General features: G+C 52.9%; 1 protein-coding gene across 1 annotated transcript in view; it reads right to left on the bottom strand.

Annotated features, from left to right (window-relative positions):
* Window positions 1-7,645: 7,645 nt before the first annotated feature.
* Window positions 7,646-13,302, bottom strand: part of TMEM132C (transmembrane protein 132C) — a 268,198-nt gene continuing 262,541 nt past the window's right edge. The window contains exons 11-12 of the mRNA XM_088801091.1: window positions 9,452-9,581; window positions 7,646-8,367 (exon numbers count right to left, since the gene is read on the bottom strand). The gene's annotated coding sequence lies outside the window, so the exon portion shown is untranslated. The remainder of the gene's footprint in view (window positions 8,368-9,451; window positions 9,582-13,302) is intronic.

Raw genomic sequence — 13,302 nt, 5'->3', positions numbered from 1 at the left:
CTCACAAGAGGCATTGAGCCCAGGGGGAGCCGTCCTGGGCGCGAGTCCGTCTCCCCAGATGGGTTTCGACTTCCTGAGTTCACTGCGGGGGAGCCAGGGCCAGGCTGAGGAGGGAGGAGGGGCTGAGGACACCCCGTTCTCACCACCACCGCCTGGAAGCCCCCGGGGTGGGGTGGCCACCCTGTCACTGTCAGTCACTGCCCAGAAGGAACCCACACAGCCCACAGGGAGGGTGGGGCCTGGGCTGTTCCTCTGCGTGAGCCGGGGGCCACTGGGTGACCTTGAGCAGGGGCCTGATGTGCTCTGATGAGGTTCTGTGAGAATCACTGCTCACTGCGCACAGAAGAGCTTCTCAGGGGGTGAAGCGTGGACTTGGGGACCTGAGGCCCTGAGAGAGGGCTGGAGAGGAAGCGTTGCCATCCTCATCTACTTGCTGTGAGGTGACTTTCATGCCTTGTGCCCTGAAATCATCCTGGGATGCTCAGTGGGACACACCCCACATTTTGGCCTAAAGGACAATAGCATGTCGCTGGGAGGATGTTTGAGGGGAAGACAGAACCAGCCCTTCGCAGATGGGGTAACACCCTCAGAAAGCTCAGGACGGTAAGAGCCGGGGACAGCCCTCCAGGGAGGGACAGGCACCCACGCCCCACGCCTCTGTGTCTGAGGAGGAAACGTCCATTCCTCTGCCCAGGAAGACTGACTGAAGCGGGATCGTGCAGAGCAAGACGCCTCGGAGAGGGACAGCCTGGGAACACTCCAGGCTCTGAGGAGGATTTCTGTGGACTGACAGATTGGTTTTCTGATATTGATGAACCTGTCAGATCTATTCAGGAACGATTTTTGAAAATATAATATTTTCTAAAACATAAACATCACATGTTTGTGTACATTACAGAAAAATGTTAAGTTCTTTATATTAATATAGTTTATTACATATTATATAAATATTTTAGATTAATTTAAAAATAATACAAGCAGGCTAATTATTTTTGGTGCATGGATTAGTATATATGAGAGTTTTCCAGAAAACCAGAACTAATAGTCTCTCTCTCTCTCTCTCTCTCTCTCTCTCTCTATATATATATATATATATATATATATCTTTATTTCTATACCTATCATCTGTCTGTCTATCCATCCATCCATTACCTTCATCTATCATCTATCTACATAGTACATATTCATATCCCTTCATTAGTCTCTTAGCCATGTATGTCTCTAATACTGCACCACAGCTATCTTTCTGAAGAATACATTTTAAAATATAATCTAATGCAAGCTCAGAACCAGTGCTGTTAAATCAAGGATATTTTTATGATGTTTTAAAATATTGAAATTAATAATAAAATATTCAGCCCAGGTATTTTCACAGGCAGTGTCCTTTATGCTTCTGTTCTGAAAGCCTTTGTTTGACAAATATTTTTACAACATAAAACCTATCGAATAAACGACCTCTACTTAAGGTTTCTTCTAATATTTTACCAAATCTGGATCCTGCAAAAATGATAGGCTTGTCCCATTGTCCTCCCTTGTGACACAGAATAGAAATGTACCTAATTAGATACGGGAATTCTCGCACGAGATTGTTCCTCCAGATCAGGGAGTTGCAGAGCACAGTGCGATAATTTCAAAATGAAATCTTGCTGTCGTTTGACTCTCACTGTCACACTGCTCCGTCCCTCCATGCTTCTGTACAAATAAACCTCAGGGTCTTCTTGCTTTCTGCCTCCCCCGCCCCCCTGCCCCCCCCACACAATGACCTCAATTAGCTAAAAGCTTTAAAAGCGAAGGTTTGCTTGCAGGGCTCCATTGTTTGAATGTTCTGATTAAAGAATGTGGATGGAATGCTACCTGAATCTCAAGTTTCTGCAAGTTCAATACTGCTTGTTGGAGGACACTTAGGCGGGCTGGCAAGGCAGGTCCTGTGACGGAAGGGTGGCACCGCGGGCTGAACGGGCACACTGCTCGGTGTGTTTTCCTCCCTCCACTCACCTCCCCGGAGACACTGGGAGGTTCCCTTACTCTGAACATGTAGAAATATATCTAAATGTTTGCAGCTAGAGCTTTGTACTTGTTATTTGTGCTGCGTAACAAATTACCCCCACACTGAGCCATTTGAAAACAGCGCACGTTTATTACATCACAGTTTCGCGGAGTCAGGAGTCCAGGCAGCTCACAGCTGGGCCCTGTCATTGGCTGAAATGGAGGTGTTGGCGGGAATGCCACCGTCTAAGGTTTGCCAGGCGATGATTGGCTCCCAGGCAGCCCCAGCTTCTCCCCGGATGTGCACTGAGCACTTGCGTAGCCTGCCATGGGGCTTCTCCATGGGGTGTCCACAGGACAGCAGCCTGTAGCTCCCAGAGTGAGAATTAGAGAGATGGAGTGAGAGAGAGGACAGACTGCCCAACACAGCGCAGCATCTCCTTGTGGGACGCCCAGAGGGGTGTCGCTTCACTTCTGTTCTCAGAAGCCAGTCACTCCACGGAGCCCACCCTGCAGGGGAGAGAATTACACAGGGCCCTGAGGGCCACCAGGTGGGGGTCGTTGCGGTCCATCCGAAGGGGCTGCCAGCTGGGAGGGACTCCTGGGGTTGGGGGAATGGCCACTTCTCCTTCCTCTGCTTCCCAGAGTTAGACCATCTTGCGTTACAAAGAAGAGGGAAATAGCCCATCCTTCAAATGCCAGTGGGTTTGTATTTGACAAACTGCAAAGAAACATCAGAAAAACCATAGGAGGCATTTGTCTTCTCCCTCCGAGATTTGTGCTTCATGGGACCCTAAGTGGCTTTGTCTGTCTCAGTGTTTCTGGTGGTGACCCTGGGACGGAGACACCGGCTTAGGCCGTCTCAGGCCCAGGAGCTGCACGTCCGTCACACCTGCCCACCTCCGGTTTCTTCCTGAGGAAGCTGCTTTGCAAGCATGGCTGTTCATCACAGACCCTCCCTCTGAGGAGACAGCCAGAGAATTTGCTGGTTTGATTTCCTTGTGGCCACACGGCTGATGGAGAGAGACTGGGCCCCTGTGAGTAGAGAGAAGGTTCTCTCCTCTCCAGCGGGGTGAGCCCGGCCCTGAGAAGGCACCCGGAGTCACACTCTTTCATGACTCCCAGCTGAGGGGCGGCATCTGAAGGAGCATAAGGGGATGAGGGCCCGGTTGGAGGCTGCCTCGACCGTGCCAACCTAGAGACAGGTGTCTGAGGCCCAATAAGGCTTTGGAGCAGGTCTGTATTTTACTTTGAGACCCACTCTGCGAACGCCAGTGTCTCTGCTGAGCCCCATTCAGAATTTCATGAAAGACCTTCGCTCTCATACAAAGTATTTCCTCTCCTTTCCCTCCCTCCCTCCCTCCTCCATCTTTTTTTCCTCCTAATCCACATCCACCCCACCCCCCCACTTATGACCTCCTAGAATTGGAATCCAGGCTGTGTATGTCTTTTCTCCTCACACACAGTAGGCACTCAGCACACAGTTGTAAATTGAGCAGTGAGCCATCTGGTGAGAGGAGAGGTGACATTTCCCGGCTGTGGTGTGGTGGCCTCCTTGACCCCTCTAGGCTGGGAGCCTGGGGAGGGGTGGCACAGCCTCGGAAGGAGACAGTCAGTGATGACCCTCGCTCCAGGCCCACAGTGAGCGAAGCTGTGGGGTTTCCGGCAGACCCGCAGTAAAGAAGGACCCATAACAGTCACACCTCTGTCCCAACATCTAATTCCTCTGGTTGCTGTATGTCGTGCATCATGGCCTGCGGGGTCTCTGCTCCCGCTCCCCACATAAGAACACAGGACACGGTGAGGCCAAAAAGGAACACCCACGAAACCATAGGTAGGGGAGTCACACCACTATACTCTCGCTGGCGGCTGGCTTGGAGACACAGGAAGCAGGAGCCACGCAATTCGCAACCCTCACTGCACCGCTTGCAGGCTCAGCCACCATCTTCTTGCTAGCCCCCATTTTCTGCTAGCGTAGCCATGGCAGTTATATTAGTGGCCAATGGCTCACTGGTTACAGCTGACGGCCAACTAGCCACAGCTGATGGCCATCCAATCACAGTTGGCCATTTACTACCTGAGCCAGCACCTTTCTACATGAGGCCGAGAGCCTGGAAACTGCTCTCTGGGGCTCTGTCCCCACACCGTACAAGGAACGTTGTTCCCCCTTCCCACGAGGGCACCTCCGGTTTTGCTGACGAGTCACCTGGCATGCCACGGCTCTGAGAACTGCTGTCTGAGGTCCTCCTCCCCCCGTAATTATTTCCCCGACTACATGATCCTTAATTACCTCTCTATCGATTTCTCTCCCCGGGAGCTGGTGGCAGCTCAGGGTTAAGCTCAAGGCTGATGAGACATCCATCTGATCCACACATTCCCCAGCCCCGCGGAGGACGCTAACAGATAAGCAGGTGTCACAGTCTGGGGACTTAAACAGCTGAGACGTCTGTGGACGCCTGATCAAAGTGATAAAATGCTGAGTGTGGACACATGGCTTAAAATGCTGGTCAGGACAAATGGCTGGAGAACATGGGACCCGTGGAAGGAAAGTTTAGGGGTTTAGCCTCGAAACGTCCAGCAGAACCCACTGGGACATGGCTCTCCCAGGGGGCTTTCTCCGGCCTTACCTTTGCCTTTCCCCGCTCACCCAGCGCCTACCTGCACTCAGCCTCCCTCCCCTATTGCAGCCGTGGGAGGAGCCTCCTCAGACCCCTCACCTGCCTCCCTTGTCCGGGGAGCCCTACCGTTACGGGGTTCAGGCCCAGCCCTCTGCACAGCCCGGTGCCCCCCTGAAGCAACCATCATCCCCTTTGGCTCAGCAGGCCTTGGCTTAGGAGTGAGACTATGAAACCCTTCCAGTCCATGGAAGGTCAATTCAGGCCGTTGGAGGCATCCGGGAAATTCTCTTGCTTTTTCAGAAGAATGATCGACATAGAGGAATGAATGATTTCTCCTTTCACGCGTGTGTCCGCCCATGACGCCCAAGACCTTGGCTGCCATCTTGAATCCCTGAAGGGCAGGTTGTGAGGAAAAACCACACAGAAAAGAGTAGGCAGCTGGGACCTAGCTCCTCCATGGTGCTGTTGATGGTCTGAGTCAAGAGCTCCGTACACGTTCCGACCCCGGGGCTTCTGTGAGAGGCAAGAGGACATTTTTCTGCTGTTCATGGAGTTGGGTGATGCTGGAGGAGCCTCAGGACATCCCTTGCTGGACGTGACTCTCCCCTCTGAACTTCCTCAGCACGTCAGGACCCACTGTCCACATACTGTGTGATTCCACGTCCACGATGTGTCCAGAAATGTCCACAGAGACAGAAAGCAGAGGCTGGGGCCACAGGGGGTGGGGTCTGACTTCTAATGGGCACAGGGTTTCTTTCTGGGGGCATGAAACTGCTCTGGAACTAGACGGACGTGACGGCCACACAGTGTGTGTGTGTGGACTGCTGTCAGCCCATTGCACACGTCTAAATGGCTGATTTCATTCTGTGTGCATTTCACCTCAGCAACAAAAAGGCAGTGTTCTGAGGGCCCTGTCGTCACCGGGAGAGCCCCTGATGGACCGGGGACAGTCACAGCTCTCGTCAGTTACACCAGGCAGCCACCACGCAGCCCCGAGGCTCGGCCGGGGGCGGGACAGGTGTCTTCTCTGTGGGCCCCTCGAGTGCCACCGGGCTCTGACCACCTCCTGAGGCCAGATCACAGCCTGCTTGGTCAGGGTCCCTTTCCTGCCACAGTCCCCCCGGTGATAGGGCGCTGGGAAAGACAGCAAGGTGGGGGCAGACGTCACGTCATTTGTCGGGATCTAGGTGTTTCATCCCTTGGGAGCCTTTCCTTAAGAGGCTCTCTCTCTCTCTCTTTCTCTCTCTCTCTCTCTCTCTCTCTCTCACACACACACACACACACACACACACACACACTCCATGGGAATAGCAGGAGGTCTCAGGAAGTCCAGGTTTTAACTGTGTTTCTCAGTAACAGACCCTGAGCAGACGCCACATCACAGCAGATGAAACACCTGTCGGGAGTGAGATGTGGGACTGTGCTGTCAGGTAGAGAGGGCAGGCGTGTGTGTGTGTGGGGGGAGGGGACACAGACCGTGAGGTCTGCGTGTGCATGTGTGTGTACAACCTGGGGACACAGCCTCAGGGTACCGTGTTTCCCCGAAAATAAGACCTAGCTGGACCATCAGCTCTAATGTGTCTTTTGGAGCAAAAATTAATATAAGACCCGGTCTTATTTTACGATAGTATAAGATCGGGTATAATATAATATAAATAATATAATACTGGGTCTTATATTAATTTTTGCTCCAAAAGACGCATTAGAGCTGATGGCCTGGCTGGGTGTTATCTTTGGGGAAACACGGTATTATTCCTGGGCACAGCTAAACCCATGGAAGTTCCTTCTGGAAGAGCCCCTGCAAAGCCTCACCCATCGGTAATCAAATGATCTCCCAGAGACCCAATAAGCCTTCCACTGTCCTTCACCAAAGGACAAACACCCGGCCCTCCAAAGTGCAGCAGTCTCTTGTCACCTCAAATCAAACTGCTTTATAGTAAAAAGTAAAATTCTTTTATTGTGTGCAGACCTCAAGTTATTCACTTTCATTGCTCAAACATTTTATACGCTCCTACCATATGGAAAGTGGGCATCAATGGACCATAATCCTTTAAAATGAGAAATCATATATTTTCTTGCCTACGATAAAAAGGCCCTGCTCTTCTAGGAGCGTGACACATGCTGGCAGCATTTCCTGCAGGCATCAGAGTGAAGGCTGCTCGTTTGCTGGCAGAGAAACATGACCCCGTAAACGGTGATCCCAGCCTGTGGTGGGGGGTGGGGCTCTGGAGCTGCACGGCTGGGTGTGAGGTGAGGAGGGGGGCACAGACCTTCTCGGAGCCCGTGTGTGGCCCTCCTCTCTCACCCAGGCCCTCCGCTGCCTCTTTCCATCCCCGCCCCCAGACGGGCTCCCACTTCGTTCCCTGTGGTTTGTTGTAAGGAATTCGACTCTTTTAAAAAATACTGGGATGACACAGTGTGTTTGTTTCCTGGGGCTGCCATAACAAAATGTCACAACTGAGTGGCCAAAACAACAGGCTCTGACTCACAGTCCTGGACGCGAAACATTCAACATCTGGGGGCGGCTACCAGGCAGGTGGCAGCCGCCCTTGGCGTCTCTTGGACTGTAGACATGTCACGATGTCTGCTCCATTGTCACATGACCTTCTCCGTGTCTCCGTGTCTGCATTTCCCTCTTCTAAGGACACTATCACTGGGCTAGTGCGCACCCACGTGGTTACGTCTGCAAAGACACTCTTTCCAAATAAGGTCACACACATTCTGATGTTCCAGGTGGACGTGAATTTGGGGGACGATATTCAGCCCAAGACACATGGTGACACTTCTATATATGGTACATGAGGCCAAAACCATACATGATCAAAAGGACACTTAAGAACCCTTCGGGGGATAGACAAAGAGGTCTTCATGAGGGAAGATAATTTTTCTCTGAGACTGCCCTCAGATCCCCCTTCACTGTCACTGAGCAGAACTGTGTCACAGGTGCCATGCCCCCGCCCTGCCCCCTCCCCTGGACCAGTTTGTATCAAAAGGGACGGGAATGACATGCTTGGCGTCGCCCGACCATGATTCATCGCGGCATTGGCACCCTGTCTCTTGCACAAATTTGATGTGAACAGAAAGCAGGTGTGACCGCCGAGAGGGAACCAAGTATCTGCCACAGGGGAGCACACAGACGCTGCCATCGCCGCCCCCACCAGGGACTGTGAGCTTATCTGTGCCGCCCTCCATGCCCGGTCCTGTATCCGAGCTCCTCGCTACGTGACTCCGCTGCTCTCCCACAGCGGCGTGGACAGTGTTTCGGGAGCCACAGCTGTGCAACCCGGGCCAGCCACACCGCAAGTCACCGTGCCATGGTGACCAGAACGAGACGCTGATGAGGACGGCAATGCGGGCGAACGCTGGGAACGTGACGCTGAGCGAGAGGAGCCACACACAGAGACACACAGCGTGCGGTGCCACGTATACGGCATGTCCACAATAGTTCTACAGAGACAGAACGGGGATTCGTGGTGGCACAGGGCTGGGGTGCGGCCTGAAGGGGGGAAGTGATTCTGGTGGGGGTGCCGAGAAGGTGCTCACACTGACTGATGGAAACATGCCTGTGAGTGGACCTCACCCCACGGAAACGACACTTCAGACGAGCAAACTGAACAGCCAGGAATTATATCTTCAGAGAGCTGCTCACAAAGAGCCAGTACTCTTCATTCAGGGTGATTTTTGTGACTTGTCTTGGCCCAAAGGACATAGCATAAGTGACACTGATACTATGTCAGTTTCATGGCTGCCATTTCTCAGGATCCTGCGGGTGACAAGCGAGCGCCAGCCTGGTAGATGATGACACATGGTCCACTCACGGCCCTCGCCCCGGCCCACAGCCACCAACGACCCGACGTGAGTGGGGCTATCCTACCCCCAGCCCTCGGCCACCTGTCAGGCTGACCACAGACCTGCGAGCAACCAGCCAAGAGCCCCGCAGCTTCCCGTGGCTTCAGGACCAACAACGAGCTGCCCAGCTGCAGCGTCTCAGGCAGCATGTCGCTCAGTAATAACTTAAACAGTTGCCATCATAACTTTCTTTTAGCGGCTTTGCCAAGATATAATCCACAAGTGTCACAGCTCACCTTTCCAGAGCATATAACTTGGTGGTTTTGAGCCTATTCAGAGTTGTGCATCCACCACCACCATCAACGTTAGAACGTTTTCACCATCCAAGAAAGACGCTCAGTGTCCCACCAGCAGTCGCCCCCCCATGGCCCCTCCCCCACGCCTTGCTTTCTATCTCTATCAATTCGCCTATTTTGGTCATTTCATATAAATGGAATCATTCCAGATGTGCCTTTTTGTGACTGGCTTCTTTCACTTAGCATAGCGTTTTCAAAGCATCACAACTTTGTATCAATAGTATCGTTTATCTATTTGCTTCTCTATGAATTGCCTTTCTCCAGGAAAATGTGAGATCCAGGACCTCAGGGAGTTCACTTGTCTTATACATTGTGTCACTCTCCTTGCCTAAAAATGAACTTTGCACATAGGACCCTTCCTGAGCAAATGAATGGGTCCGCAGGGAAGTGACAAATAATATAGACTGAACAATTAAAGACCCTGAACGGGCATGGGGTTATCAGCTTGTGTGAGCCCGGGACACCGCTGTCACATGGTGGCAGAGGACGGCCTGCCGTGCAGCCCGGCAGCTCCACAGGCCACCTCTGCACCCCACCAAACCAGAAGGGCAGGGCTCCCTTCTCACACTCGTCCCTCTGGCTCTAGTCTCTAGCAAAGCAACGCTCCTCTCACAGGTGAGAAACGACAATGACAGATTTTCTCCTGTTGCTTCCGGCAACACTGACACCATTGCCAGTGGAAGACAAAGGAAACTTCCTTACCTGGTAATGAGACAGGGTTCGCCTGGGGTGCCCAGTGTCCCCCAAGCCCGATGCTGTGCTGCATCGTGTGCAGGGCTGATGGCCGCCACTCTCCACGCTGTCCCCACGAGTTCATTTTAATTCCGGGGTCCTGGGTGGGAAGGAATGACAAGGGTATTTAGACCAACCTCACCGGCAACCTTGACAAAGCCCTTTGTCAAAAAGAAACAATGTCCTTGGGTTTGAAACTTGGTGTTGGTGGCGGTGCGTCCTGTGTGGTGTGTTTCTGCAGCGGGTCTGCCCGCATCCCTCTGACTGTGGACGTGTTTACTGGCATTGTCCTGTCAGGCTGGGAAGAGCAAGAAGCCCAGCTGTGGGTCAGCCGGTTGAGACTCCCACTGAAACGTGCAGCCCTTCTGCACCCACCCAGGGCCCCGCGCTTGGTGACAGCCCACGGAAATCTCCCGACACTGCCCAGCACTCAGTAGACTTGGGAAGGTCACAGCCTGTGTGCTGAGGCTGTTCCTTCGTTGGAGGGTGGACACGTGGGGACAGTCATAATTCTCAGACCCCTGGAGAACCATTTGCTGTTCCAGCAGGGACGCATCACCTGTGCTGTGACTCACCAAAGGGACTTATAACAAATGCACTGGATCACCGCCATAAAAAGCATTTTGACTAGGCCCAAAAGGACACGTCCCACAGAAGAAAGATGGTGATGTGGTATTTGGGTAGAGCCGACAATTCACCAAAATCAAGGGTGTCTGAGGCGTGCGGTCCCCCTGAGGACACGGGGCACAGAAGATCAGGAGCTCGACCCCACTTTCTTTTCTTTGTGGAATTAAAAGAAAAGTAGCCTATTTCTAGTTTGGGCTCCCCAACAATACCTGTTTGCTGCAAAAATTCAAATGATTTAAAAAGGAATAAAGTAGAAAATGAAAGTGCCTTGTCAGACCCCACGCCAGCCCGAGAGGAAACCTGCCTCGCTTGTTTATCTCTGTGTGGATTATTATGATTCTTTTTTTGTTAAAAAAAAATTAAAGCTCTTTTTTTTAATTAAAGTTATTATTATTTTTTTAATTGGGGAAGGGGAACAGGACCTCATTGGGGAACAGTGTGTACTTCCAGGACTTTTATTTTTCAAGTCAAGTTGTTATCCTTTCAATCTTAGTTGTGGAGGGCGCAGCTCAGCTCCAGGTCCAGTTGGCATTGCTAGTTGCAGGGGGTGCAGCCCACCATCCCTTGTGGGAGTCAAGGAGTTGAACTGGCAACCTTGTGGTTGAGAGCCCACTGGCCCATGTGGGAATCAAACCGGCAGCCTTCGGAGTTAGGAGCTCAGAGCTCTAACCGCCTGAGCCACCGGGTCGGCCCTATTTTGATTCTTTTAACTAAAATGAGACTGTAATCTTTCTGCTGTTATTCGCCTTCCTTAAAGAATCCTTCTTATACCTGATTTTTCACACCTGCAAGGAGGCAGAGAGGCGCGCAACGACCATCTCACAACTGCCCCTCAGCCTCCAGCTACCAACACGGCCATGCCTGTTGAATCTATGGCCCCTCACTTCTTAGAACCTGGTATTTTGGCCATTTCTGTTGCAGACGTAGAGACGTGTGTGAATCCCTTTATTCCTCACCCGGCCCTGGGTGTTTTCAACCCAGAGCCAAGCGCACCGCAGCTGGAGCCCCCAGGGCCGAGGCCCAGTGCCTTTGGTGGCTCGCGGGGAGCGGCAGAGGCAGGGCGGCCCCCCCGCAGGCACCTTGACCTTCTCAGTTGCCTACCTGAGTGGCCACTGAGATTGCCCTGCTGCAGGGGCCGATACACCTTGCAGCGAGGACACGCAGAGGAGCTCCGCAACCACGGCCCTGCCTCCCCAGCTGCGCGCCCCGGGGCTTCGGGGACCTTCACCCGGTGTGAGCAGTGTGAACACTCAGCCCGCAGCCGCCCTTTGCGACGGCCTGTTGGCGGACCACACGCAGGTGCGGGCGGTGGGCGTGGCCCTGCCCTGTGACGCACGAGGTGTCAGGGGGCCGGTGGGCGGGACCACGCGCAGGTGCGGGCGGTGGGCGTGGCCCTGCCCTGTGACGCAGGAGGTGTCAGGGGGCGGGGCGCTCGCACCTGTGCTGGGGCCCGACTGTGCCAGCTGGTCCTGGCCGGGCTGCAGCAGCGGGTGGTCTCCGCGGGGGCCCGTCTGCTCCGTGAAGCTGGACACGCTCTCGGGGACGAGCACAGTGCTGGTTCCCTCGTCCTGAGAAGGGTTCTGCGGGCTGCCCAACAGCTTCGAAGGAGACATTTGTGAACTCGGCAGCTACACTCAGCGTCTGATACTTGTGAATAAGACACTTGATCTTCACGAAAGCTGCCCGTAAAACATTACTTCTGGCTGCCGGACTGTTTTCTCGTTGTTAGGGTGTGGGACTGTAGAGGCTGGCCTACCTGGGACCCAGGTGTGTGTGTGTGTGTGTGTGTGTGTGTGTGTGAATTTAGCAGAGGAAAACCCTGAGACGTTAGCCAGACCTTAGGCCATTTTGACTCCAGCAAACTGTGTAAACCGGGTCTCAGGATCCTGCTGGTTCAGTAAGTGCAAATTCCTTCTCTCCTGCGTGGGGCAGGTAGACTCTTCTGCAAAACGCACCATTTCCCCTGCTAACCCCTCCAACCTGGTGTCTGCAGAGACGTCAAGCGGATGAGAGAGGAGCACGCTGCTAACATGTCCTGTCTCGGAACCAGGACAACCCAGCCTTCACCTGCTATCCATTCACGTCTTTCTGAGAGGTCGCTATTCGTTCTGATGGAGGTTGAGTGTAACTTTCCGAGCTCTCCCAGTGCTGGCCCTTGAGTACACATCACATGACTGATCTGTCCACTTGACTGATCTGTCCAGAGCTGTCACCTACCCCCCCCCCATGTTTATAGAACATCCAACATCTTGTTATCTTTGGCTAGCCCAGGGGTGGGGGTAAGGAGGGGGGAAGTGAAAAGTAGGATTTGCTAGCTTCTTAAAGAGAAGCTGTCAAAACCATAGAAATATGGGGCCGGCCCGGTGGCTCAGGCGATTGGAGCTCCGAGCTCCTAACTCTGAAGGCCAGTTTGATTCCCACATGGGCCAGTGGACTCTCAACCACAAGGTTGCCGGTTGGACTCCCGCAAGGAATGGTGGGCTGCGCCGCCTGCAACTAACAACAGCAACTGGACCTGGAGCTGAGCTGCGCCCTCCACAACTAAGACTGAAAAGACAACAACTTGAAGCTGAATGGCACCCTCCACAACTAAGATTGAAAAGACAACAACTTGACTTGGAAAAAGTCCTGGAAGTACACACTGTTCCCCAATAAAGTCCTGTTCCCCTTCCCCAATAAAATCTTTAAAAAACAAACAAAAAAACCAGAAATGTGAACGAGGCCAAGAAGAAATGACAATATACACGTTTGGTTCTGTTCAGCGACTTCCATATCCTCTGTCTGGTACACGAGCATTTTCTTGCTGAGGAGCAAAGTGCCAGGAGACAACAAGGAGCAGGTGTTTACAATCATCTCTGTCTCCAGGTGCTGGTGGCAGAGGAAGCGGACGCAGAGGGTGTGGTGCATGCACAGTCCTGGGTCTGCAGATGGGCACCACGGTGGGTCTGAACGGCTCGGATTCTCTGAGTGCCGAGTCGTGTGGTTAAGCTGTGCCGTCTCCATCTCTTCCCAATGCTATACCCCTTCTGTCTTCTTCTGGTGACAAAACCATCTAATTTTTCGGGGAGGGAGAGAGCCCACTTTTAGTCTCAAGTTCTCCTTGGCTCTGGAGGTGGACATTTGGCCCAGGCAATCAGAGCATCAAATACCCTTAGACATGGTGGTGGATTGATCGGCAGACACATGATGCAACG

Source organism: Rhinolophus sinicus, chromosome 9 (genome assembly GCF_057876585.1).
Source record: "Rhinolophus sinicus isolate RSI-liver-muscle chromosome 9, RSI-T2T, whole genome shotgun sequence".
In the NCBI taxonomy this organism is placed as follows: domain Eukaryota; kingdom Metazoa; phylum Chordata; class Mammalia; order Chiroptera; family Rhinolophidae; genus Rhinolophus; species Rhinolophus sinicus.
This window is presented reverse-complemented; position numbering and strand designations above follow the sequence as displayed.